At 37.9% G+C, this 24,707-nt stretch overlaps 1 long non-coding RNA gene across 1 annotated transcript in view; it reads right to left on the reverse strand.

Moving 5' to 3' along the window:
* The window catches only part of LOC132080238 (uncharacterized), an 87,578-nt gene extending 72,567 nt beyond the window's left edge, over positions 1 to 15,011 (reverse strand). The window contains exon 1 of the long non-coding RNA XR_009419538.1: positions 14,976 to 15,011. This is a non-coding gene — a long non-coding RNA (uncharacterized LOC132080238). The remainder of the gene's footprint in view (positions 1 to 14,975) is intronic.
* Between the last annotated feature and the right edge of the window lie 9,696 nt (positions 15,012 to 24,707).

Raw genomic sequence — 24,707 nt, forward strand, 5'->3', positions numbered from 1 at the left:
GATTCTGACAGTACCACCACAAATGCCAACATACTTCAGAATAAAAAAAATGATCTGCAACATGCCACTAACTTGAAGCAAAAATGACATGAATACAATTACCCATACTTTGAGATATTATAATTTCAGCTAATCAAGTCAAAATGTCAATGAAAACAAAGGAAATTTAACATTTTTATGCAAGTTTTCCAGAATCTCAGGGGATGATTTCAAAAGCTCAAGTGCAGTATCCAATGGTATATTCAGTATGATTAAGAACAGAACCATTTTTAGTCAAGTTAGACTGGTAATTTTCTATTAAAATATCTGATTTATGTAAAAGTATCATCATAATATTAACTTTCTGTTTGTAACTTATGCCTCCATCAATTAAATTACAAAGCCATGAAATATGTTTAATAGTTCAGCAGCAATAAAACACTTAATGAAATGACACTTTCGGATACCAGTGTTCTTGATTTACATTATATGGGAAAATCAAACTAACCCACAACAACCTGGACACCATTCTCAGTTGAAATGTTGTTTCTATGCCAGAAGAAGCTGTAGAATTATTTTCTTAGTTTACTAGGAGAAGTCTACTGTTGAGGAGGACAGAGGGACAGCTGCTGCCTTGACTTTCTGGAGGGGAGCTGGAAGTGGTGATTACAGGCTACAGGAAAAATCAGCTGGGACAAATATTACAATATTATCCTTTGGGTCTCATCTCTCTAAAACTGAGATGTGAGGCTGAGGTTAATCATTCTAAACCAGAGGACAGAAATATAAACTACCTGATTCCCAAATTTCCTGTCTCACTAACAGTGGCAGGTATACCCATGGAGCATACTCATACCTGGGAAGATTCCCCAGGAGCACTCTACCTGAAATAATGTTCCCTAGTTGTGAGCACTCTGATAACATGAAAGTACTACCAGAATAAGAACTGAAATTCTTCTATTCTTGGCTTAGTTTTCCAAAAAAAAGAGCATAAAAGGCACCTAAACCCAGTCTCTATCTGTCACTTTAACAGGAAAAAGCATATAGAAAAGCCCTTGGAACACACATGGAAGAGGCAAAATGTACTATATCTGAGACATTATTGGAATAAAAAAGACAAAACCTGATGAGTTTTTTCTATATATTGTAGGAAATGTTTGACAGTCTTGGAGATTATTTTAAATAGAAGAGCTTTTCAGCTTTTCATTACTAGTTTGAGGCTTTGCCAACTCAAGGGCCTACACCATCTCATTTTTGAAATAGAACCCAGAAGTGCCACTGGGAGTAATGACTGCTAAAGGATTTAATTGTCTAATTTGTCTATAGAGGCCTTTCAGGGGACCAAAAAATAATAATAGCATCCCATAATGAAACATCTCATTGGATTATCTTTAGTCCTTAAATTTGTGAGGGGGGAATGCTGCCATAAGTAACATAAGGACATGGAGCAATGACCTAAAATTCTGAAAATCTTGAAGTTTATAATCAAATTACCAAATCACAGAATAATCAGTGGAAACTGAAATCAAAATATTGGTTTGGCTTCCTTCAGCAAACTGTTTCTATTGGTCTTGATAGTAAAAGCAGCTTTTACTTTTGCCCCATTAAAAATTCCCAGCACCTGATTACCTGAGAGATTTCCTTACATTCCTGACGATGGCATTCCATGCCACAGGCAGGGATGGATCAGTTCAGCATGAGCTGATTCCAGAGCCATAATGGCTGAGGAAACACTCCAGAGACACTCACAGGAACTCTCTGGTTCAGGTTGGTCTGAGCTAAGCTAAGAGATATTGGTTTCTATTTCATTACAGCAGACAGCTATGCCAGAGGATATCTTTATGGAGAATTTGTGTTGATGGTGTTCCCAAGCTGATAGTGAAGAAAAGGTCAAATTATTCTCCTTCAGCCTTTCCACTAAGTTTGTCACCATCCATTTTTGGCTCACAAACAAATATGAGGCTATTCTGTAGTACAACCTCCAGGAGCAAGGAGAGCTCTCTGTACCTTTGACATGACTCTGAAAATGAGAAAGGAAGTTTTCTCAGAGGATGTAGGTCATAACTGTGTCCCCTACCATCTGGTCCTTGAAACCCAGTAAAGAAGGCTGAATATATTGCATTCCAGCACTCTCCACTGACAGACAGTCCCTCAAGGACTGTAACTAACTGGTGAAGTTTCAAACAACCTCCAAACTTCTCTAAACACTATTAGAGCTACACAAGTCTTATATTGACTGGCTCAGTAGGAAACTATAAACTCAGTAAGCAACTGCATGAACTTCCTTTATTTACTTCCCTTTTTACTACAGCTAATCTGCCTTTATTTGCAGTCAGAAAGCATTCATACCTGAAAGTTGACTATTTTTTCATGTAATCCTCTTAATCAGCAACAGAGCATTTATATATTTAATTTTAGACTACATTTGATGGTGGTTAATACTTTAATTAGCTATTTACACATGGCAAAAATTACAGAAGCAATTAGGAATATTCAGATTAATTAAAAGTATTAGGCAGTATTAAATGTGAGAGAACAGATTTTAATTAAATCTTTCAAGTATTTTTTTATAGTCTCCTCTGAGATTTCTCCTTGAGAAATAAACTATAGGAACACAATCATATCTGAATCAGATAGCTTTGCACTATCATCACCATAATGTTTCAAAAGAATCTAAAAGGAGTTAGTTAATGAACTTATTCTATACTATTTATTAAAAAGACTATCCACGCAAACTTTTTTTCTCTCCATCTATTGTCTTTGCCAGTGCCCATACAGTGACTGGTAGTGAGCTGATTGAAATGCTGTCTTAGTCTCACTGTAGCTTATTTATACTCCACAAAAACATTTCAGAGAATTACCTTTCAGCCAGTCTAAAAAACTCTATTCAAGAAGGAAGGAACTTTGCATCTATTTAAAACTCAACAAAATCCAGAGGACTGTGGATATCCTGTGGAGTCCAGCACCAGAGCTCAGGCCCTCTTAAGGCAAACCAAGAATGGTTCTGTGTAGCCATGATATTTTCTGAAAAAATCCTTTCCTTAGGATTTTTCCTCCTGAAAAGCTGAGAGGCCTCAGGAACAAAATGTAAACAATGATTATCTGCTGCTGTGGAATGCAACAGGTGGATCTGTGATTGGTCTCATGTGGTTGTTTCTAATTAATGGCCAATCACAGTCAGCTGGCTTGGACTCTCTGAGACACAAGCTTTTGTTATCATTCCTTCCTTTTCTATTCTTAGCCAATCCTTTCTTCTATTCTTTTCAGTTTTAGTATAATATATACCATAAAATAATAAATCAAGCCTTCTGAAACTTGGAGTCAGATCCTCATCTCTTCCCTCATCCTAAGACCCCTGTGAACACTGTCACAGTTCTGTGCGTGGGGATCCCCATCTTGTGCTGTGGCTGTGACACTCCTGAGACCCACCCTGACCCTGTGAGCCCTGTGACACTGCTCAGACCCACCCTGACCCTGGGACACTGCTCAGGCCCACCCTGACCCTGGGACACTGCTCAGGCCCACCCTGACCCTGTGAGCCCTGTGACACTGCTCAGACCCACCCTGACCCTGTGACACTGCTCAGGCCCACCCTGACCCTGGGACACTGCTCAGGCCCACCCTGACCCTGGGACACTCCTGAGACCCACCCTGACCCTGGGACACTGCTCAGGCCCACCCTGACCCTGGGACACTGCTCAGGCCCACCCTGACCCTGGGACACTGCTCAGGCCCACCCTGACCCTGGGACACTGCTCAGACCCACCCTGACCCTGGGACACTGCTCAGACCCACCCTGACCCTGTGAGCCCTGGGACACTGCTCAGACCCACCCTGACCCTGTGAGCCCTGTGACACTGCTCAGGCCCACCCTGACCCTGGGACACTGCTCAGGCCCACCCTGACCCTGTGAGCTGACCCTTGCTGCCCTGGGAAGGGCACAGCTCTCCCTACCTGGAACCATCCCTTGGGGACTGGAAGAAGAACAGGAACACTGAGGTGAAATATCAGTCCTGTGATTGTCTCCTACATACAGACTGTGCCTCAAAGCACAAAACATGATTAGTAAATGGACTGCAATATTCAAAATACCACGTGAAAGCAAGACTTGCAGATACCAGAAAACCTGACATGATGGGTGGTGAATGACACCCTCATCAACACAATTCCCCTGCAACTCCCTTAATTAAATTAACAGAAACAAGACAATATTATAGAACAAGTACCACAAGGTCACTTAGGTCAGGCAGCTTAGAATGTTGGAGCATACAGGAAGGTAAATGGCACAACTATTTACATTCAGGCTATGGGCAAGATGTGTGCTACTAAAGCCAAACTGGAAGAGGGCAGGGTTTAGGTTGGATAATAGGATGCAATTCCTCCCTGTGAGGGTGGTGGGGCACTGAACAGGTTACCTAGAGAAGCTGTGGATGCCCCATCCCTGGCAATGTTCAAGGCTCTTCCACCCCAAACCACTTTGTGATTCCATAACGAATCTTTTTCAAATTATCACGAAGAAATCTAAAAGGCTTTTTAATTCAGTGTTCTTGCTGTATATATGCAAGCCAGAGTAAGATATTTAAGTTCTTTTACTCACAAATGAATCACCCACGTAGTGTCGGCGCTGTTTGTTCCATTCCCATATGTTCCAAGATACTATTTTGTCCTACTTTTGCATGTATACAAAATTAGAATTGCAAGTTGCATCAATTCTCATCTTTAAATTGGTTTTATTTACAACCTCTAAAGTTCCTTGATTATTTCTAGTAACATTTGCATCAATGTTTGCTTAAATTATTCATGACATTTCAGTTATATCATTGGGTGCTTCAAAGTAAAACTCAAAGTAACTTTTCTTTCCTGAGAACAAAGATATACTTTCCTTCCTCTCAAGCAGAAATTCATAAGAAGATGAAAGAAATGCCAAGAATTGTTAATAAACAAATTTGTGGTGTAAATTATAAACAGAAAAATGAAAATATTCCCAGTGGAAATAGAAAACACTGTCTAAAAATGCCTCCAAGCACCAATTACGTATATCCAATTAGGATATTATTTGATTTATCTAGGTCAGGACTCAAGAAATTTTTTTGTTGCCTAAGTAGGATCTGAATTACACAACCTCCCTGTGTGGGACAAGTGACTGGGGACAGCGGCACTGAGATCAGGCAGAGCCAGGGGAGGACAGAGCCCCCTGTGTGCTTCAGTCACTGTGGGGCCACAGGAGCCTGTCCCCAGCACAGGGAGGGATGGCCCCGTCCCAGTCTGCTCCAGGCCCCGTCCCTGCTCCGGCCCCGTCCCCGTCCCGGCCGCTGCTCCAGGCCCCGTCCCCGGCTCTGCTCCAGGCCCCGTCCCTGCTCCGGCCCCTGCTCCAGGCCCCGTCCCCGGCTCTGCTCCGGCCCCGTCCCGGCCGCTGCTCCAGGCCCCGTCCCTGTCCCGGCCGCTGCTCCAGGCCCCGTCCCTGTCCCGGTCGCTGCTCCAGGCCCCGTCCCCGGCTCTGCTCCGGCCCCGTCCCGGCCGCTGCTCCAGGCCCCGTCCGATCCACAAAGCAGGGGATGGGGCAGGGACTGGAGCTTCCCTCTGTCTCCGCTGCCCTTTTCCTCCAATACATGTAAAGCAAATTAAACTAGATAAAAGCTCACAACAGCATCACTCCATGCATCACTTGTGCTTTAATTCTTCACCCTTAAACCATCACCCTTTAGAAAACATAAAGCATGTTTAAGAACCCTGTAGATTTCATTAACTCCAATCCTATTTTCATGTCCTAACACTGAGACAAGCACTGCATTTGTATTTCCCAGTGGAAGAGCAGGACATTATGAAACTTCCAACTCACAGCCTTCAATTTGCACTCTAAATCAAATGCTTCTCTTCTTTCAGTAAATACATATAATGACCTTTTTAAACATAAGAAATTATATTTATGAATGAAATGCAAATTTACTGCAAACAAATAATCTATTCAATTCAATGTTATGGAAACATGCTAACATTATTTCATAGGACTGAGCTGAATTATTCCTAAAAAAAAATAAAATAAAAAAACAAACCAGCCCAGCACAGCCAAACCAGTACAAGAAAACTAGAGACTTATATTTGATAGTAAATTGGCTTCCTCAGAAGGCTTCCTTAAGTGCATGATTAGACATATTTATGTTTTCACAGCACATTTGAATTTTCCTATGGGTTTGAATCACAACCAAGGGGAAATGTCTAAAAGGCTGCCAACATTTACCCCATCATGACAAGAACAGTTGATACTGATATTGCAGTGAAGAACAGGTCAGACACTGAAATTGATGAGCTCTAATCTCACCAGGAGGAAAATATCAAAATGTGGTAAAAAATTTGGTCTGAGAAGCCCTCCTTGGTGAATGATTTCACTGAAAGGGTGGGAAAAATAAAGTTTGGACTTTGAACCATAGAGAGTGGGCGGAGCTTAAAAGCAGTATATTAATATTTCTTCCTTAAGATGCTGTTTGAGGATCCTGTTCCGATCTTAAAGATCTGTAAATTAATATTTACTTGAATAAGTAAGCTCTTGTAGATATGTTAGAGACTTATTCACAAGGTGACACACCGCTTCAGAGATGAAAACTGCCAACCCGGGTAAATTTTATTAAGGCAGTCACATCTTTAGATATGATCACACTGCAAGCATTGCCCATTAAAATAAGGTCATTTGACCTTCATTGGGGAAAACCCCCTTCATATAGCTAAAAAAAAAAAATTAATATATTTATACACAGAAGGAATGCATTTCTACTTCAAGTTCAAATAGCAATATTCTTTGTGGTCTTCAGGAAACCAAAATGTAAAAAGCCAGGAAGGTTTGCTAAGGCAAGCAATGCAAAGGACAGGACTACCTTGTCTAAAGATGATTTTCTTACTGGCTGCAAAAAATTCAGAACTAAAGTCCAAATTTCACCTCCAAAAACTAAAATGCACCCACAGCTGTATTTGAGATAACACATACCTTTTCCAGTTTTAAGTTTTTGTTTGCAAATATCACTGTATAGCAACCACTGGAGCACTGCCCAAGACAGAAACATTTGATTTCAAGTCCTTTGTTCCGGAACTCTGGCTTGTTTGAACAGGACAAAAGGCTTGCAAGAGATAATTCTGCCAACAGTTGTTACATTTCAAAGATAAAACCAAACAATATCTTACAGCAAATTCTCATGACAAAGGGCTGCATTAAGTGGAATATCGTTCTGGGATCACACAGGGCGGTGAGCTCTGGCTCCTGGCACATGGGCAGACTAAAGGCCTCACAGTGACTCAGGCTGGAGAAGCTTCAGTGCCATATAGTGAACAACTGGTTCTTTTCTAATATCTCAGTACCTATGTTCTTTCTGCTGCTCTGAAAGAACTTTATCATAAAGCGATAAGAAACTATTTCTTTTGTTGTCAAGATAACTGTGGTCCAAATCAGCAAAATAAAAGCCTTGTGTTTTCAGACGTATAATTCTGATGCTGGTTGCACTGCATGAACATACATATTAGGATGTATCCTTTGATATATTCAGAAAATAACTCACTAGGCATTTGGTGCAACCTGTATTAATAACATCAGCATTTCAGCTATTTTATGGATGCTTCCTAGAGAAAAAGTAAAGTACAGTGCAGCAGCAGCAAATGACCCTTGCTATGCACATGCATACATTTATATATTGCTAGCTGTCAAGACAAGAAAGCTGATCTCACATAAAAAGGATTCCCTGAGACTTCTGGGGAGGGGGAAAAAACATCCTGCAAACAAACCTCTTACTCCTTCACTTACAAACAAATAAATAAATAAAGCACAGCAGTGAGTCAGTTAATGGCCATTTATCTGAAACCATGAAGAAGTTTAAAAAAATCCTTTTGTTTCCCTCTTCCCCTCATGATTCACAGTCTTGGCTCTGCTTCTGATGACAAATGACACAGTGGTAAATAGCAGTCCTTGTTATCAGGACAGGTCCATATCAGCTCTATTTAATAAAGCAAGAGTTGTAGTTACTGTCTCTGTGATTTGTACATTTCTTGCTCCTCAGAGAGCACTTTGGGTAATGCTTTCTTTACCTGGAATCACTCCAGAGCAGTCGCCTGCCATTTGTTCAGTGCTGGGTTTCCAGCTGCCCCAAGGTGCTTAGGTGGGAGGACTGAGAAGCACCACCAAGCTCCAATAACTCCACTAATTAATTAGGGACTTTGGGGCACAGACAGGATGCTTTACTTTTAACATTTTTATTGAAACATCTGCCCTCTCAGTTGTCTTAGAGGAAATCCTGGGCTAACTGCACTCTTTCAGCTGCCAGAACTGACATTTCAGCTTCTCTTCCAGTCCGTGAGGTGGATTTCTCATTAGGGACTGTTAAGGGTCTGTCCATGTGCTACGGCTTGGAGGAAACTTTTAATGCCATTTCTGTGATAAAGCATTGACAGTGCTAGGGCACGCTGAAGTTATAATTCAAATAAGGATGTTCACTGGAATTTCTAGAATCTTTAAGAGCAGCTTTTGAAATGCTTATGAATATGGTGAAAAACTGAAGGAAATAAACTCCCTAGGTTGAGGTAGCCTATGCTATTCACCTTTTTTCTTCAGGTCAATAAATAGCTTCATTGATTTAGTGTCCTGAAGGCATTATCTTTGACATGAGAAAACACAGAGGGGAAAATAAGACTTTTTCCAGGAATAAAAGGAAAAAGGTTAATCCTAAAATTTCAGAAATAGGCAAAGACTGTTCCAGAAGACCAAAAGTCCAGAAGACTAAAAGTCCTCTGGAAACCCTTAAATGCTGTTCTTATGCTCTCAACCTTCCTCACACACAGTAAAGAAAGTGAAGTATATTGCACTAGAGCTAACAGGTTGTATGTTTTAAATCCTCTGTGTAGATTAAAATGAGAAACAAGTGAAACCTGCACATTTGTTACTGCCCTGATAGTAGAAATACAACCCCAAAACACTCTCTGCACCCCCTCAGCCATACTCCAAATCCTGATAGACACCACCTTTGCTATGGCCCTGCTCCTCAGCCTCTTGATTCCTCCTCTTGTCAAAAGCTTTTAATTCAAAGACTCCTTTTAGATAAAGAACTCTTTATAAATTAAGAACTTGATCGGGACAAAGGCCTTTTCTAGACTCTATCTAGTAGGATACACTTTAAATGCCAGCAGGATTTTCCTGCATCCAGAAATTTTACCCCAGTGACTCCCTGGCTTCCAGCTCTTTCAGGAAGCTTTCCCAAACAGATATCACAAAGCACTGATGATTCTGCTCTCTTAACATTCATAATATAACTCTTGGGTACAGATAACTTGGCAAAATCCATGTCAAAATCCGCACTACAGAACACTGCCTGTCTGAAGGGAACACTCACTCCCTAAAGATGACATTTTCAGAAGGATTGTTGCTTCTTAACCAAGAAACATTTGTGGCATTTAAATGATTATGTTAAAAGAGTTTGGGGCATTCTGAGAGTGTTACTGTACTTTACTGTACTGTATCTTTGGAGATAATTGGTAACTTGAGCTAGACCCACTCTCACATGACCAACACTCAAGGAACCTTCCAAAACCCACCCCACCTTCCTGTCACAAATTCATGATGTGGAAACTCCGCTTACAAATAAACATGTTATTTTATTAAAAAAGGTCCCTGTCTAACAAGTAATGAAAGATAAATAGCATTAATAACTTGGTCCATGTTTTGCTACATTCCTTTTCTTACCACAACATTATCCAGCAAATGAACATCTGGTAGAAAAAATAATTCCTTAGAAATACTCCTTCTTACACATATAGCTTAGTCAGCATCCCTATTAACAACTTGTCTGTTCAATCCCATGATTTTTCTATGCTCACCATTTGGTAAAATTTGACAATTTACAATTCAGCTGTAAAAGTGCAGCCTGTAAGATCACACTGTTTCCCTTGGGGCTACTCATTTTATAATGAGTTTAGTGGAAAGCACCTATGCAATAAGTTGTAGCTGACAGCAGCCCAAAGGAACTTCTAAGTGCTGAAAATTAGCTGCTGAGGGATGTTAAATCTCATTTTTTCAGGATAGAAAAAGGGCTTTTTTTGAAAATACACATATTTTCAAGTAGACATAAATCAAACAGGAAAAAAAACGTATTTCTTTGGGCTTTATCCTGTTTTTATTCTTACACTCTTAAGAGGTAGCATATATTTAAGAAAGAGTAAGATTGGTCGTCCTGCTAGAGATCCAATTATATTAATTTGTGACACTGTACCACTTGGAATTCAAAAAAGGCTGCTTTGAGTCAACTTGCCTTTGTAAATACAGAGCTGAAGATCTCTACTCCCATTTCAGGGGGCAGAATCTCAGAGTACATAACTCCTCACAACAAGATTCATAGCGTGCAACTATAGCTTTACCTAATTTTTCCCCACCAGTAAAAGCTATGTTGCTCTGTCCTGTCCATACAGACCTTTGTCAATCTGAACTATTAGTTGCTATCATTACATAGCATGTTACAAAAATTTATCACAGCAGAAATCTGTGGTTTAATGTTGCAGAGCAAAAAAGCCAGGGAGAAGCTCAGCCCTTTCAGAAACCAGGGATAGTGACCACAAAGCAAAATAATTCTGTAACAATCAACTGGTAATACATACATATATAGAATCTCTGAGTTACAAAGCCACTAATTCTTAAATGCAAACACAGCTTTTGCCACTGCAATCACTACAAGAATGGGCACTATGTCTGTCTTTGCCAGCCCCTTTCCAGGGTGATTTGGTAACTGTTTAAAATGGCTCCTAGGGAAATGTACAGAGCTTATAACACCTGTCCTAGAAATTTGACCAGCACATTTTCAGGATATTAAATAAATCACTTTACAGAATAACCCAACATCCCATAATGCAAACTGCCTTAGGAAAGTTATTCTTTACCTGTAGAACTTTTAGATGAACTAATGTGCGTAATCCCATCCTGGCCTCCATGGAGCAAATGCATTCAGCTGAAGAAATACAAATCAGCTGCACGAGATTAGCACTCCCTAAAGTATTATCTGTCTGCATAACACCTGCCAACCACATCTCCCTAATAAATAACAGAGTTATATTGCAATTTACCCACCCCCCACCCAAATACATATAAACTTAACAGAATCAGATGGCCAGCTACTCAGGTATTAGCTGAAAGGTAGAAAAAAGTAAAAATGCATCCAAAATAATCACTCTAAGGTCTCTACAGCCTGGTTGAAAATGATTCTGTTTTGACATGCTGTAATTATACCTGACACAACTAGAGTTAACTGTGATCCTAATTTGCATATCTACCTATATTCATAAATATATATACCTGCTTATTATATTTTCCTCCAGGCTACACTTTTATCTACGCACTTATGAAATATAAACCCGCAATTATTAGGAAAAAAAATATATTTTTCTACAGTGTAGTAGAATGTTTAAACAGCAAGGAAAAAATAGGTCCATTTTGCACAAAGAAAACTATTTTCTAAAATTTTGAGAATACAACATTTCAACCTGAATTCTAACACTTATAAATGAATGACTTGGAATTAATTTATGCTGTTTTTTACCAACAAACCCCACTAAGACACATAAAATATTTAATCGTTTAGTCCATTAATTTTTCTTTCTGGGTTTTTTTTTTCATCTGAAGATGAGTTTTCAGAGGCACAGGAAATCTTTAAAGAATTCTGACAATAGCTTAGTTTCTCAGACCCAGAGCATTCAAGATAAGCTCCAAATATGAAATACTGGCTGCTTATCTGAATTGGAATCCACATCCAAACCATTTCAAGTGAGACATTATGTCTAGTGGCCCTTAGGTTGCTGTGGCTACCAGCAACACAGACTTCATTTGGAGATGGGGTAAAGTTCATAATTCAATTACAAGGACGATTGCCTAATCCACTGAATAAAATGGACATAAAGGGTAAAATAAACAAAAATCCCAGCTTAGTTTAATGAGATTCTTTGACACAAAAAGAAGCAATTTTATTCAGTTCTTGCAGAAATACCTGCTGAAAATGTAGATATTTATCACTGAAGTCAAAATTTAATTGTAGCACAAATTCAATTTAAACAGAGTGCACAGAGTTACTATATTGTATTAACTGAAAACATGATTCATCCATGCTTAATAGTTAACAATAGTATGGGAAGAAGAATCACATTTGAATAATGACCACTATTTGCAGTCCTGAGCATGCTAGGTAGAATTCTGCCATCAAATAGAGCAATATAACAATTATAAAAATGCTTCCTACATTGTTACAAATTATGGCAATAATTGTTGGTCTATTTTCCAGGAACTATTGATTGCTAGAATTGATGTTGCAATTAATATCTACCAAGATGCACCGAAGTTAATTAAATTAGTGTAAATTAAATCTTCAGAAAGATAATAGCTATTAATTTAACATTAGAACATCAAAGGGTAAAAAGTGCAAAATAAACAATCGTAAAACAAATTTGATTTAGTAATGCAGGAAAAAATTCTAATGACTATGTGAAAACTGCTGTGATCTCACGGCAGATATAACTAAAACAGTTTAATTTCCATTAAGCATTTTTTAGATTAAATTCAATTTGTTTGGTAATTGTTTTATGAGATCATCAAACTTCAGTCTGAGGAAAGGCCAGTAAACACATCCACAGCAAAAAGATTTTGAGATTCTGGGTGTGTGAGTCTCATAACACAGCACATGCCTTGGCTGATGCCAATATCATTACATTGCTCCAAAGCACTGTCTTCACAGGAAAACTGCAAAGACAAGGAAAGGCCCAAACCTTCCTGTCAAAGGTCTCTCACCTCATTAGATTTTTGATAAGTGCATTTATTTCAAGTGCTGTAGTTCAGTGAATTTGTGTTTTAAATTAATTTTTGGAAGTAAGAGATTTCTCCCAACAACTTAAGTCTTTTTGTTGTGGGGAGCAGGTGTTCCCCTCCTGAAGCTCCTCTGGGTGCTCCTCTTCCCTCTTTTCCTACTTTTCATGGCCCTGTACAAGTTTTAGGTGCCTCACAGATGTAAAACCTTTTGCTGCATCTGCAGCAGGCTGAAGGACCCCAGCTTGCTCTGTCTCTTTAATGCTTCTCACAGATCTATCAGAAAATTACTTTTGTAAAACAGAGGCTCTTCAGAGTAAACATGTGGTCCTTGACCTGGCAGGTATAGATTCCTCTGGCAAAGGGAAAACCCAACCTCTACCTTACTGCTTTGCAGGAAAAATTGCTCTCCTTGGGCATTAGCCGTCAGTCCTAGCTACATCAGTAAATGAGATGAGAGGAGGTACCAGATAGACAAAGTAAATTTTGCTTATTAAAAGCATTACCATAAATCTGTACTATTTACACTCACACAGAACAAAGATGTCCAAAGAACTACATGACCATCCATATTCCAGTTTCTTACACAGTCCCCAATACCATCATTTATTTTGCTCTCTGTTATACTTAAACTGAAATGGGTGTAAACAAAAGCAATTGCTTTGTTACAGTCTTGGAAATAAGCAAAAATTCAAAAGGTTTTAGAAAAGTAGTTCCTTCAGGAGGTATTTAGGAAATTCCTGGAAATATGTACACTTTTATAAAAGAAAACACTTCTATTATCTCTGTAATAAGACAGAAATTAACCTTGGAATGGGAAAAGAAAAATAACCAACAAAACCACAACCAGTTTGACATTCTGCTTTGATGAAATGTCTTCCAACAATTAACAATCTTTTTCTACACAAGCTAAAATTTTGGAGTTATATATTCCAACTAAACCAAATCCCAGAGTTACATAAGGCCTCTAAGAGGAGTCTATCCAGTAGCTCAGTACTGTCAAGTGCCAAGAATTCCTGTAATCATGACTTCCTTTGACATGAGCAGGCAACATTATTGTTTTCTGGCTACACAGGGATGCAAAGTATGCTTTCAGCCTGTTGCAAAAATATTACATAATTCTGCTTGTACCATTACCATAGTAAATGAAGATTTTCTTTACTGCAGGTATGGCTACATCATTACTACGTGAATGCAGACTCTTAAACAAATGTTCCCTTTGCTCCAGTCACCAAAAAATGTCATTTGAGAGCAACAGGTAAAACAAACTTGCCTAATAAAAAAGTCAAGAAATAGATAGTAGATGAGTAGTAGAAAAAAATTGCAATCTCTCCCTTGCTGTTTGCAACTGAAAGAGACTGTTTGAACAGGAGACCTCTTTCTGTGACACAGAATAGGTAGATTTATTTTCTAGCAAGTACAAAAACCCTTAAAAATCTAAATCTTCAAAGAGCATTTTCCTGGTGTCTGCTGCTAAGTAAACACAATGTATAAATACCTCCAAGCTTAAATGGCAGGAGGAAAACCCACTGTTATAATTACAAGCTAAAGATATTAAAACAACTACCCACTTCATAAATAAATACAGAGGGAAAACCTCACACTTGTACTTGGTAGTGGTGCAGCTGCTCCCAGGCGTGAGATAATAACTGGGAAGAAACACAGACTTGCTTTCTCAGCAAAACCAGAAAGGTTTATGCACCAAAATCAGTTCCATAGTCACACATCTTACTAGCAAGCCATGACCAAACAGGTCAATGTGTTTTGGCTTCCACCCATGTCCCCCAGGAGCCAGTGGCAAGGCATCAGAGGCAGCATGACCTCCCTTTTGTAATGGGGCACTAACTTTGGCACACAGCTAAAATACTGCAGGCATTCCTAGGCTAATGGGTCAAGGGAAGATATAATTTTTATATGAGGCCATTTCTGCATTGCACCAAGTTTCCTTTAAAAGGAGCTATAAAGACATTGATTTCCTAATTTGGGAATGCTCCTGGAGTACAGGGATTTTGGAAGGTGAAGTGCCAATGTAGCCAAGCTCTGTGCTGCAAGGCCTGAAAGGACTGGGAGATGAGATGTACTCAAGTGGGTATTTGTCACAGCACGTGTGGCAGTCGAGAAAGCTATCACACACAATCACCATACAATTTCAGAACACTTCTACCCACCCAGAATAACACCTTACCTCCTCAGAAGGCTTCAGGCGCCTGCCCACACAGAGCAACACCAGCTCACTTCAGAAGGCTGCAAGCATCTGCCCTGCTTGTTCTTGAGCCCAACCTTTTATACCCTCCTGTTGATGCATTGCACCTGTGCCCTCTGCTCCCTTTGGTGGTTGCTCAGTGTCCCTGGGCACTCCATGGCTCCTTGTGTCACTGCTGCTCACAGCTGTGCCCATTGGGGATGGGGCTCAGCCCCACTCCCAATTACCACAAACTGTTCCTACAGATATTGGCGTGACACAAGTTCTTGGGACTCCAATTTGCAGCAAAAAGTCACATGCTATCATTCCATTTGGATGTTTTGTGAAATTTATTTATGAGACATCTGCATACAAATATTTAATTCCTATTTGACTTGCAAGTATCCCAATGCCCTCTGTTGGTATGAGAATGAAAGATGGTCTGTAAACATTTTCACCTATTATTTATAGGTTATAATGACTTTTAATAAATAAAATCTCCATCCTTTAAGCAGTTTAGTTCACAGACACTGCTTGGCATGTGAGTTCTGATGTGTCCACCTCGAGTAAGTCCAAATCTGACAGCATGAATTTATTGTTACACACAATTTCTCATAAGACAGACAAATCAATTGGAATTCACTTTCATAGCAAAACTGAAGGAGAAAAATTACATGAGCTCAAGTCCTGTTACTGTAGCACTGAAACTGAAATTTTATTCCTTTTCCAATAACTTGCCAAAAGAGACTTCAACCTCATGGTTTAAAATCCTTATTGAGATGATGTTGCCAAAGCCTGAATTGACATGATTTGCCCAGCTTAACCTTCCTGTTATGCTGAAAAGCTATTCTGTTATTAAAACACTTATTTTAATCCAGAGAAGGACTCACTTTGTTGAATTAAGATGATTTTTTGTACCTATTATGGTTACATCATGCTGCTTTTTTAATTTATAAAAAAAAGCCCTCTCCACCATCTTTCATAATTCCTTGTTATCAACACTAAACATATTTACTTGTTCATCTCATTCAAAAACCACTAATAAGTTAGCTTTTGTGCATTTTCTTCATTGCCCCAAGCCCTGTGTGAAATAGGTGTTCAAAACAAATAGAACAATTACTCTTTTCTCTACCTCTATTTCCAGCCACAAAAAAACCCAAACAAACTCCTACTTGTTAACAAACCAAAGTATTTAAAAACCAAAAAGGCCGGCTTCCTTTGTCCTCTAACTCCAGGAGACAGAGAGGTTTCATTTCACCTTCCTCAGTCACAAAAATGCTTCAATACAACTTTTACACCAACCTTTCCTAGCATGGCTTTTTCCACAAGTCCCAACTGCTCCTTTCCATCACCTTCTCCAGACTTGACAGTAATTAGAAACTCTGCTTTATCTAATATTACTGAACAAAGTGAAAGCATGTGCTACAATTTTACAGTAGGGAAATTTAAATAAATATTTCACAGCTTTTAATGTTACTGTAGTCACTTCAGTTGAGCTAATGCATGCAAACTCCTGTGAACCCCTCCTGACAGTCCCACACATTGAGTATTTATTTACTTGTTACCATCTATCCTCTGCTCCTTGCAAGTGCAGAATCTAAACACCAAAAGGATTCATTATCTCAATGTAAACAACTAGACTGGTTTCATGTTGCTTCCTAAATAAACAAACAGTTGAACGTACTGAAAAACTCTTTCGGAGTTTCTAAAAGAGTAGCAACACTTGGTTTCTCTACTTCAAAGAAGGTAAAAAAATCTGACTTGAATTTAGGTCAACCCCTAGTTTAAAGTATTTAATATAAGAAAAGATGTATTTGTTTAGCACTGTTTGAAACAGAGATGTTTGCAGCTGAGATTGAGAAAATCAGAAGAAAAAGGTATCTCAAAATGGAAATCATAAAAACCCCACCCATCTACAAACATATTTGTGCTGACACATCTTTAGCTCCACATGTCCTTACAAAATAGGAAGACTAAAATGTCACTTTATAAAACATGCTAAAAATGAATGCTGAAAAATGCAAATAGATTTTTAGAATTTAAAGCTGAATTTACCTGGACAACTACAATGAAGTTACAATGAAGTTCATTACTTTATGAAGTGATAACAAATGAAGAAGAATTATGGAGCTCCATTTTACACCTGTTTAATTTCCTATAAAGTATTGATACATTTTATTATTGCCTTCCTGTGTATAAAATTCTATTACAATATTTCTGAAGGATAACTGAATTTTATCCATGCTGCTTTGTTATCAGTTGGAACTGCTTTAGGATGATTCCATCACCACTAAAGGTTCCTTACTTTTATTATGATTTTTTTTAAAAAAAACCCATCCCCATAACCATAAAATCTGTTAAGGTCTTAGTATATATATGTGCTCTGAGAACCAGTTTGCTTTTATGAGTGTTTATTTCCATTAGTCCAAACAAGTTAATGTCTCAGAAAGGCAGCTGGAATCAGCTCTAACTTGGAGCTGCAGCAAAAATGACAGAAGTTGCTGTTTTCACAAACAGGCAGATTGTATTGACTTTAAAAAGGGTTTTAGAAGGCTGTCCCTTCACACTTTAAATTGATTAGCACTTGTTTGTAAGACAAATCAAGATAGCCTCCATCTAATCTCAATCATAAACGTAAAAAAGTAATGAAGGAATTTTTTAAATTTTCCATATTTATTTAATTTATGAAATAATGGCCTCTAAAATTACACAGTAGATAACATCTATTTATAGCAATGACAAGTGTAAGTAAATCTTAAGGAGTTCACTTAAAATTCTAGATAGATACTGACCATTAACAAGCATTTAATTGGAGCTCAAAGAACTGGATGAATTTTATACTGTTGATCTCAAATTTTTGAATTCATGTTAGTTAATGGAGATTTGTGAAATTATATAGCTTATAGACAAATGCCTAATTAAACATCCTAGATCACTAGATTATTCTGGCAGAAAAGAGGATAAAAACTTCAATAGAACTTCATGTATCAGGAGACCATCCACACTACCATACAATCCTTTGAGTTTTTTTCAGAGGGAAAGAATCATGTAGCAGATTGCTGAAGTAAATAAGATTTGCTTGATTGTGTGCTTTGAAGAAAAAGTATGTGGGTTAGTTAAGCTTTGCCTCAGATTTTTGTCCCTCTGGTCCTCGAATCAAAGCTTTAATTTTGTATAGCTCTGTGGAAGCTAAATCAATTTTCAATTACAAAAAAAAAAAAAAAAAAAAAATTCTGTTCGGAGGATCAGCCCAGGATCCAAGAAACTTTCACATCCCTGTTTTAAATGATACAATTCAGGTAGTATCCTCGACCCATTAACCACTGTAATCCAAAATCAATTTCTCATGTACTGTATGTCCAGGATAGATGAATAATCTGGTCTCAATATGAAAATACAATTTGAGACACTTGCATGTATTACTCATTATAAGGCAGATTTCTGTACTATGATTCTTCCTGTTAAAAAGGGCTTAATTAGAATTAGAAGCCAAACACAGGCAGAGCATGCATTGGAATTTCATCTCAAAAATCACTTACATTAATGTGTGATACTTTTATTCATATTAAGTAAGACAGTAGTTTGTATTTATGCTCTTTCCCTCAAGAAAACACTACCCCAAGTCAGGCTGTTGGAACAATTGCCTCCCACACTATCAACAGCAAAGCAGGTCTCAAACACAAGCATCCATCAAGATTTTATCCAACAGCACCACTCTGCAACTCCTTTTGTTCAGCACTGTGAATAACAGAATTCCAGTGCAAATTAGGAATTTCTGAGCATTTCTGAGCACAGGCAGTCTGTGCCTATTTCACTACAAAATCCTAACAAATGGAGGCAACCCACTTATTAAACTACTACCACAGTCTTTTTTATTTCAGTGAGATAACACTCTAGAGATGTCATGTTTATTCCTGTCAGACACATTTCAAATGAACAGCTTATCTCAAAAGTTTTGCTTCTTTTGTGAGGATATTTTCCCTGATCCAGACAATAAAAAAGTGTGTTTAAGGACAGCAGTGCATTAAAGGCTTCCTCGAGAAGCTGGAAAAGAGGGGGTCCTATTTCCAAACCTTCATTGATGCCCACTTTAAAAATATGCAGTGAAAACAAAACAACAAGGAAGAGGATCATTTTCTGTTTAGCAGGACTCAAAATGCAATAAAATATTAATTGTGTTTTTGTTTGAAAAATTCAAAGGGACACAATGGATGGATATCCTTTGGGCTGTAACAATGTCACAGGAGTCTGCAGTCTGAGGAAAGGACCAGAATTTCCAGTATAATTTTGGACAGCTTCCATGCCAGCACACAGTGATAAAGTAATAATCTCTTTTTCCAGTCCTCTGTGAGGAAAGTGCTTCATTGTTCCTGAAACATCTCTCTTTGGTCTTAGGAAAATTGGCACAGTAACCATGCAACCCCCCATGTACATTACAAATTTATTGTTTAGGTCAAAAATTCTTGATTGAAAATCCAAATCCCAATATTTGTCTTTTAAGAAATTCAGTGGAATTAACTTGTGTCTCCATGATGCAGTTCTACCATTGTTAAAAGTACTAAGGCAAACAGATCCAACAACTGAATTAAGCATCTACCTCGGGTTTTGCAACAATCTCAAAACATGGGTGTTCAGGTCCCAGCTTCTACAACTATATCACATTTTTTATTATTATATACAAATGTTCTCCCTTCAAAGCAAAACAACACAACCCCCAGTAGCTTTTATTAATTACATTATTTTTCCTTCTTTAGCTTTCCCTTGTTCACCATACCTGATGAAGGCTGAAAGGTCTTTTACCAACTCAGATAAGCTTCTGATTTGGTACAAACAGAAAAAGCAAAATATTCATGATTTTTTCTGTCTTGTTTTATGCACATATCAAATAGCTGCAGAGAAAACAACTTAGCCAAGTAAAAGCCTCACAGGCCCCTTTGCTTCCTGAAGAGTTTTCTTCCATATTTACTTTTAACTGACACTGGAAATTTCACAAGGTCTTTCTAGAGCTTTGCTACATAATGATTTCTTTTAACCCAGTTAAACAAAACTGCTGAAAATCTTTCCTTCCTCAAAGGAATGTCTTTTACAAGTAAAGAATCATGCATGAGCCACATAAATTAGTTAAAAATAGGACCAGCTTGATCCAGATGAAAAATTCCATGGTCACATAAATGAACAGTTATGAACTGATGGGAACAGGAGCCCAGCACTGGCTGTTCTCAGCCCCCAGCAATCCTCTGTGCTGCCAACCAAACCCACATCCAGCACCCAGATGGAAGCCCAGATAATATTCCTGTAAACAGATTTGATGAGTAGGGATCTTAGAATCTCTGTTTTTAGAGTTATGTTAAATGTATTTTAAACATTACCATACTTTCTTCATGGGTTAGACTGGAAAAGAACAGTATAGCCTGTATATTATATGACATTTTACTCTCAAAAATATCCTTTTTAGTCCCTACTTAGGTTTCAGGGAATGTGCCTAATTAGAGCTAATACTTTCTGGGTAAAAGCAAGGTTTTAGATCTCTCAAAACCACCTCAGGATCTCCTTGCAGAGACTTGCATAACAGTAGCTTCAATATAAAAACCTCTTAAAGCACTTTGAAATAAAGGCCTTTTAAAGACCAAATATAATTATAAAGACCAGATATAATTGAAAATATAATTTTCTGGGCTCCCCAGTTAAATATTGTTTCATATTCCAGCATAGGTGTTTATATGGCAAACATTATGTTAAAAATAGAAAATTTGGTCTAAAAATCTATCTGAAGATGAATTCCTTTTGCAGGAGCATCATGCAAATACACAAAACATATTCTATGCAAAAGCAGTTTTAGTGGATTCTGGGACATTATTGATGCCAGCACAAATAATTTATACATTAAATATTGACAGGAAATGAGCTCCTAACTGCAATTAAATGCCTTTTTTTTTATAACAACACTTCCACCACAAATCAGCATAGGTGCCTGAGACTTATCTCTGCAGGGACTAAAATCCTTTAATAATTTGGTTTTAATTTTCTAAAATTAAAGGAAAAAATGGCATTTAATGCTCCTTGTGGCGTTCAAATACTGTAAAACAATTTCCTGATGAAGAGAAAGCCTTAATGAAGAGTTTGACTTCAGGCAGGTGCCTAAAAGGATGCTGCAGTCAGCAGCTGAAATCTCTTGGGGGTTTTGCATGTGTGTAAATGGGTCACATAATCATCCTGATATTTAAATAGTCCCTCCTTATAAAAAGAAAAAAATCTCATTTCTCATCTGTTTACTGTGATCACAAAGCACAGAAGAAAGTGTGATAATAAGCTAAGACTATTGTTACTTATCTATTGCAATTCACAAAACAAGAAATTAGGTAATTATGTTAATGAGACAATATTCAGAGACCCAAATTTAAAGAATAATTATGCAAATCACATCATGAATAGGGAAAGGAAGCAAAAGAAAAGTTTTCATACCATAGTCAAACAATTATCCCAGAATTCACACAACCTACTGTACTTTAATTAGAATGAATGGAATTAAATAATGTATTTTCATACTTTCCTAAACACTAAATACAGCATGCTCAATTCCTCCCAGCCTGGGTAAGTCACCATGTAAGCCTGCATGCACAGAGCACATGTAGGCCAGCAAGAAATTTGTTTCAAGCTAAAAAAAAGAGACAAGAACGGAGCAGCTAAACTATACTGCTTTATGTAAAATCCACCATTTTCTTCAGTTAAAGCTTTATACAATGTTGATACATCACCAGGTGCTCCCTTCTGGTACCACAATATTTCCTCCCACCAAATTCTGCAAATCTGAATAAAGTAAAAAGGCTCCCAGGTCAGGAAGTCAGGTAACAAGTCCAAATAATAAAAAATCAGAGCCAACAGTAGGGGCAGGTTTGTTTCAGTGATCCTGGGATGGGGGCAGTTGTTAACCCCATCCAGAGAAGACTGAATGCCCACAGCTGAGCCCAGGGCTGAGACAGAAGAATGCCAGGTTTGGTTTTGTTGCAGTTACTTTGCTGTTTCTCTTTCAGAAAGGTGAAGAATGTTTATGTTTGGTTTCTTTTTTTCCCTTTTTTCCGCTTTATTTTTTTTTTTTTGTTCCTCTCTTACAATCCTTCCCACCACACACCAGAAATCGGTATAACCATTATACAGTTAAACACTGCATAATAGTGTTCTTCTCAGGAAATGAGAGATGAATTGGGAAAATCTCAGATTGAGTTAATATTCAAATACAAATATTTAAATCATTTAAATCTGTGAGATTCCTACACACTGACTTTTGCACAGTTTAAAACTTGAATGACATGATATAGTCTCCAGTAAATTACAGCAGTCAGCTAATTTACTCCAAAAGATGCTGGAGCTCTAAAAGAAGAATAGTGCAGCTAATTGAGAGATATCCTGTAACTTTGTAGGGGACCTGTGGAAAAAGGCATTTACTTGAAGGGGTTATTCCACAATGAGACCAATGAAGCCATGAGCAAAACCGTCCTGTGATCCCCTTTGTAAAGGTAAGGTCAACACATTCATTTCTCAGTTCGTTAAACCACAATCTCAGTAGCATTTTTTAAAAGCTGCTTTAAAGTGTTGATGAGCTCAGGCTAATTTAAATGACAATGGGAGAAGAGCCAAAGAAAAGTTTGAAACCAAGGAATGGCCTGACCTTGAATAACTTCTTGTGCCCTGCCCGTCAGAAATGGGCTGGACCAGCAAAGGAGCAAAAAATAAGGGAAACACGTAAAGTCCCCAGTTGTATATGAGATGGACAAGACAGAAACAACTCCTATTGATTATCTCATTACTTTAGCACTTGTCCTCCTCATCCAGCAAAAAGAAAGGTTACCCCTGGGACAGCTCAGTCTTTCATGAAAGGGAAATCAAATCGGATTTACCATTTCTTTAATGTAAGACTGACTCTCGTAATGAGGAGGAGGGGACTCTGATCCTGGGAAAGCTTTTCTCATTAAACTGTCAATTCTGTGTTTCTAAAAAATTGATTAATTGAGGTACACGTTGGTGATCCTGTGAATTTTAACAACTTTAAGTCAATTATACCAGCATCCAGGCACAGAGTTTCAGTATTGATGCTGGGGTGTTATCTTTCCCATCTCACTGAAATAAAGTGGAAAGCCAAAGCCACAAGGAACAGTTCAAAATGTGAGAATGCAAAGGGCAGAGCTCTCCTCGTTGCTATCATGAACCACATTATGGTTTAAAGCATTTTGTGATAAAATACTAGAAGTTAAAGCCATAAATAAGCATTGCTTCTCAAATCCTAAAATTACTGTGGCAGAGAAAGCATCCACTCCTGCTTTACCTGTGAATCAGACTACATAAAAGGAAGATAAAATGGAAGTTGGCAGCAGAGAAACTCCTGAACTATTTCTATCTTTTCAAGCAGGAAATGATGCAGACTATGACTAGGATTAAGGAGTCACACATATCCCCTTAAGTCCATGTTTGGGAAGAGTGCAGCATTCACATGACCTAGGAAAATCTAATTGCAGGATATATGGAAACAAAATTAACAAATCAGGAAAGAAACAGACAAACAAAAACCAAAACTAAAGAACCACACCAAAGGAAAAAAAAAAGGACCAAAACCACCCCTGAACACCCTAAATCAGTTTAAAATATCAGAATTAGTTCAAAAAGTTAGACTGAAATATTTTATCAGTGAGCCCTTGACTTGTAGTCAGGCATTGTTATATTCTGTGAAAAAATGAATTTATTTTGTTTATCTTACTCTACTTGCAGCTTCTACCCTTTGAAATCGAGAAGCTGCAATAACAGAAAGCCAGTGCATGTTTGTGCATATGCTGTTTCCAGGGCTGCAGGTAGAGTGAGGGAATTGCTTCATTCCTCATTAGTTTGGGAACCACACTGCAGTTATGATGACTGAGAAAGACATTTATTTTAATGGAGCATAGCCTTTCATGCAACAATTGTATCAAATAATAATCTTAGAAAAGTTTTTGTTGGTTGGTTTTAGTAATTTCTGACCAGGTTAATGCTTAGGAAATAATTCTTAGGGAGTGAGCATATAAATTTCCATCTCATTTCAATACTCTACATAAACATGAAAAGGTAATGCTGTGCCCAACTATTTAGGGAAGAAGAGCAATATGCTGGATAACATGCTGAGTTCTTAAAGAGAGACTGAAAATTCTCTACATTCATTGACTAAATTTCAGTGAACATTTTCCTCTTTTTCTAAATCTGATAAATGCAGAGTATATTGATTTATGGTCCAGACTAGCCACTGCCCCAACATTATTTCTTACATCCATACTTATGACAGTAGAGCTGATATTTCAAAGAGAATATAATTTATGTAGAGACAAGCCAAGATTTTCTTGCTCTATATGATTGTGCTATATATTGTACTTTTTGAATACTAGCTCTATTTTACTTTTAGTATAGAGGCATTCAATACTTTCAACCTATAATTAACAGCTCAAAATAAAAGGGGACTAACATTCTACACTGCATTCCTTCCAGAAGTATTAGTCTCATGTTGCAATTTTGTAAAGATTGAAGAAAATGACATCTGTGAATGTGACATGAATGAAATTACTTCATTGCCTTCAGATTCACAAGCCTGAGTTTTAGAGAAAAATAAGGGTTTGGTTTTTGTTTTTTTAAATTGATGATTTGATTTAAAGAACAGATTTGCTTTCCAGTTCATCTCTATTTAAGATACACTCCAATATTGCTCTGGTTCAACAGCAC

The sequence above is a fragment of the Ammospiza nelsoni genome, chromosome 15, assembly GCF_027579445.1.
Source record: "Ammospiza nelsoni isolate bAmmNel1 chromosome 15, bAmmNel1.pri, whole genome shotgun sequence".
Lineage (NCBI taxonomy): Eukaryota > Metazoa > Chordata > Aves > Passeriformes > Passerellidae > Ammospiza > Ammospiza nelsoni.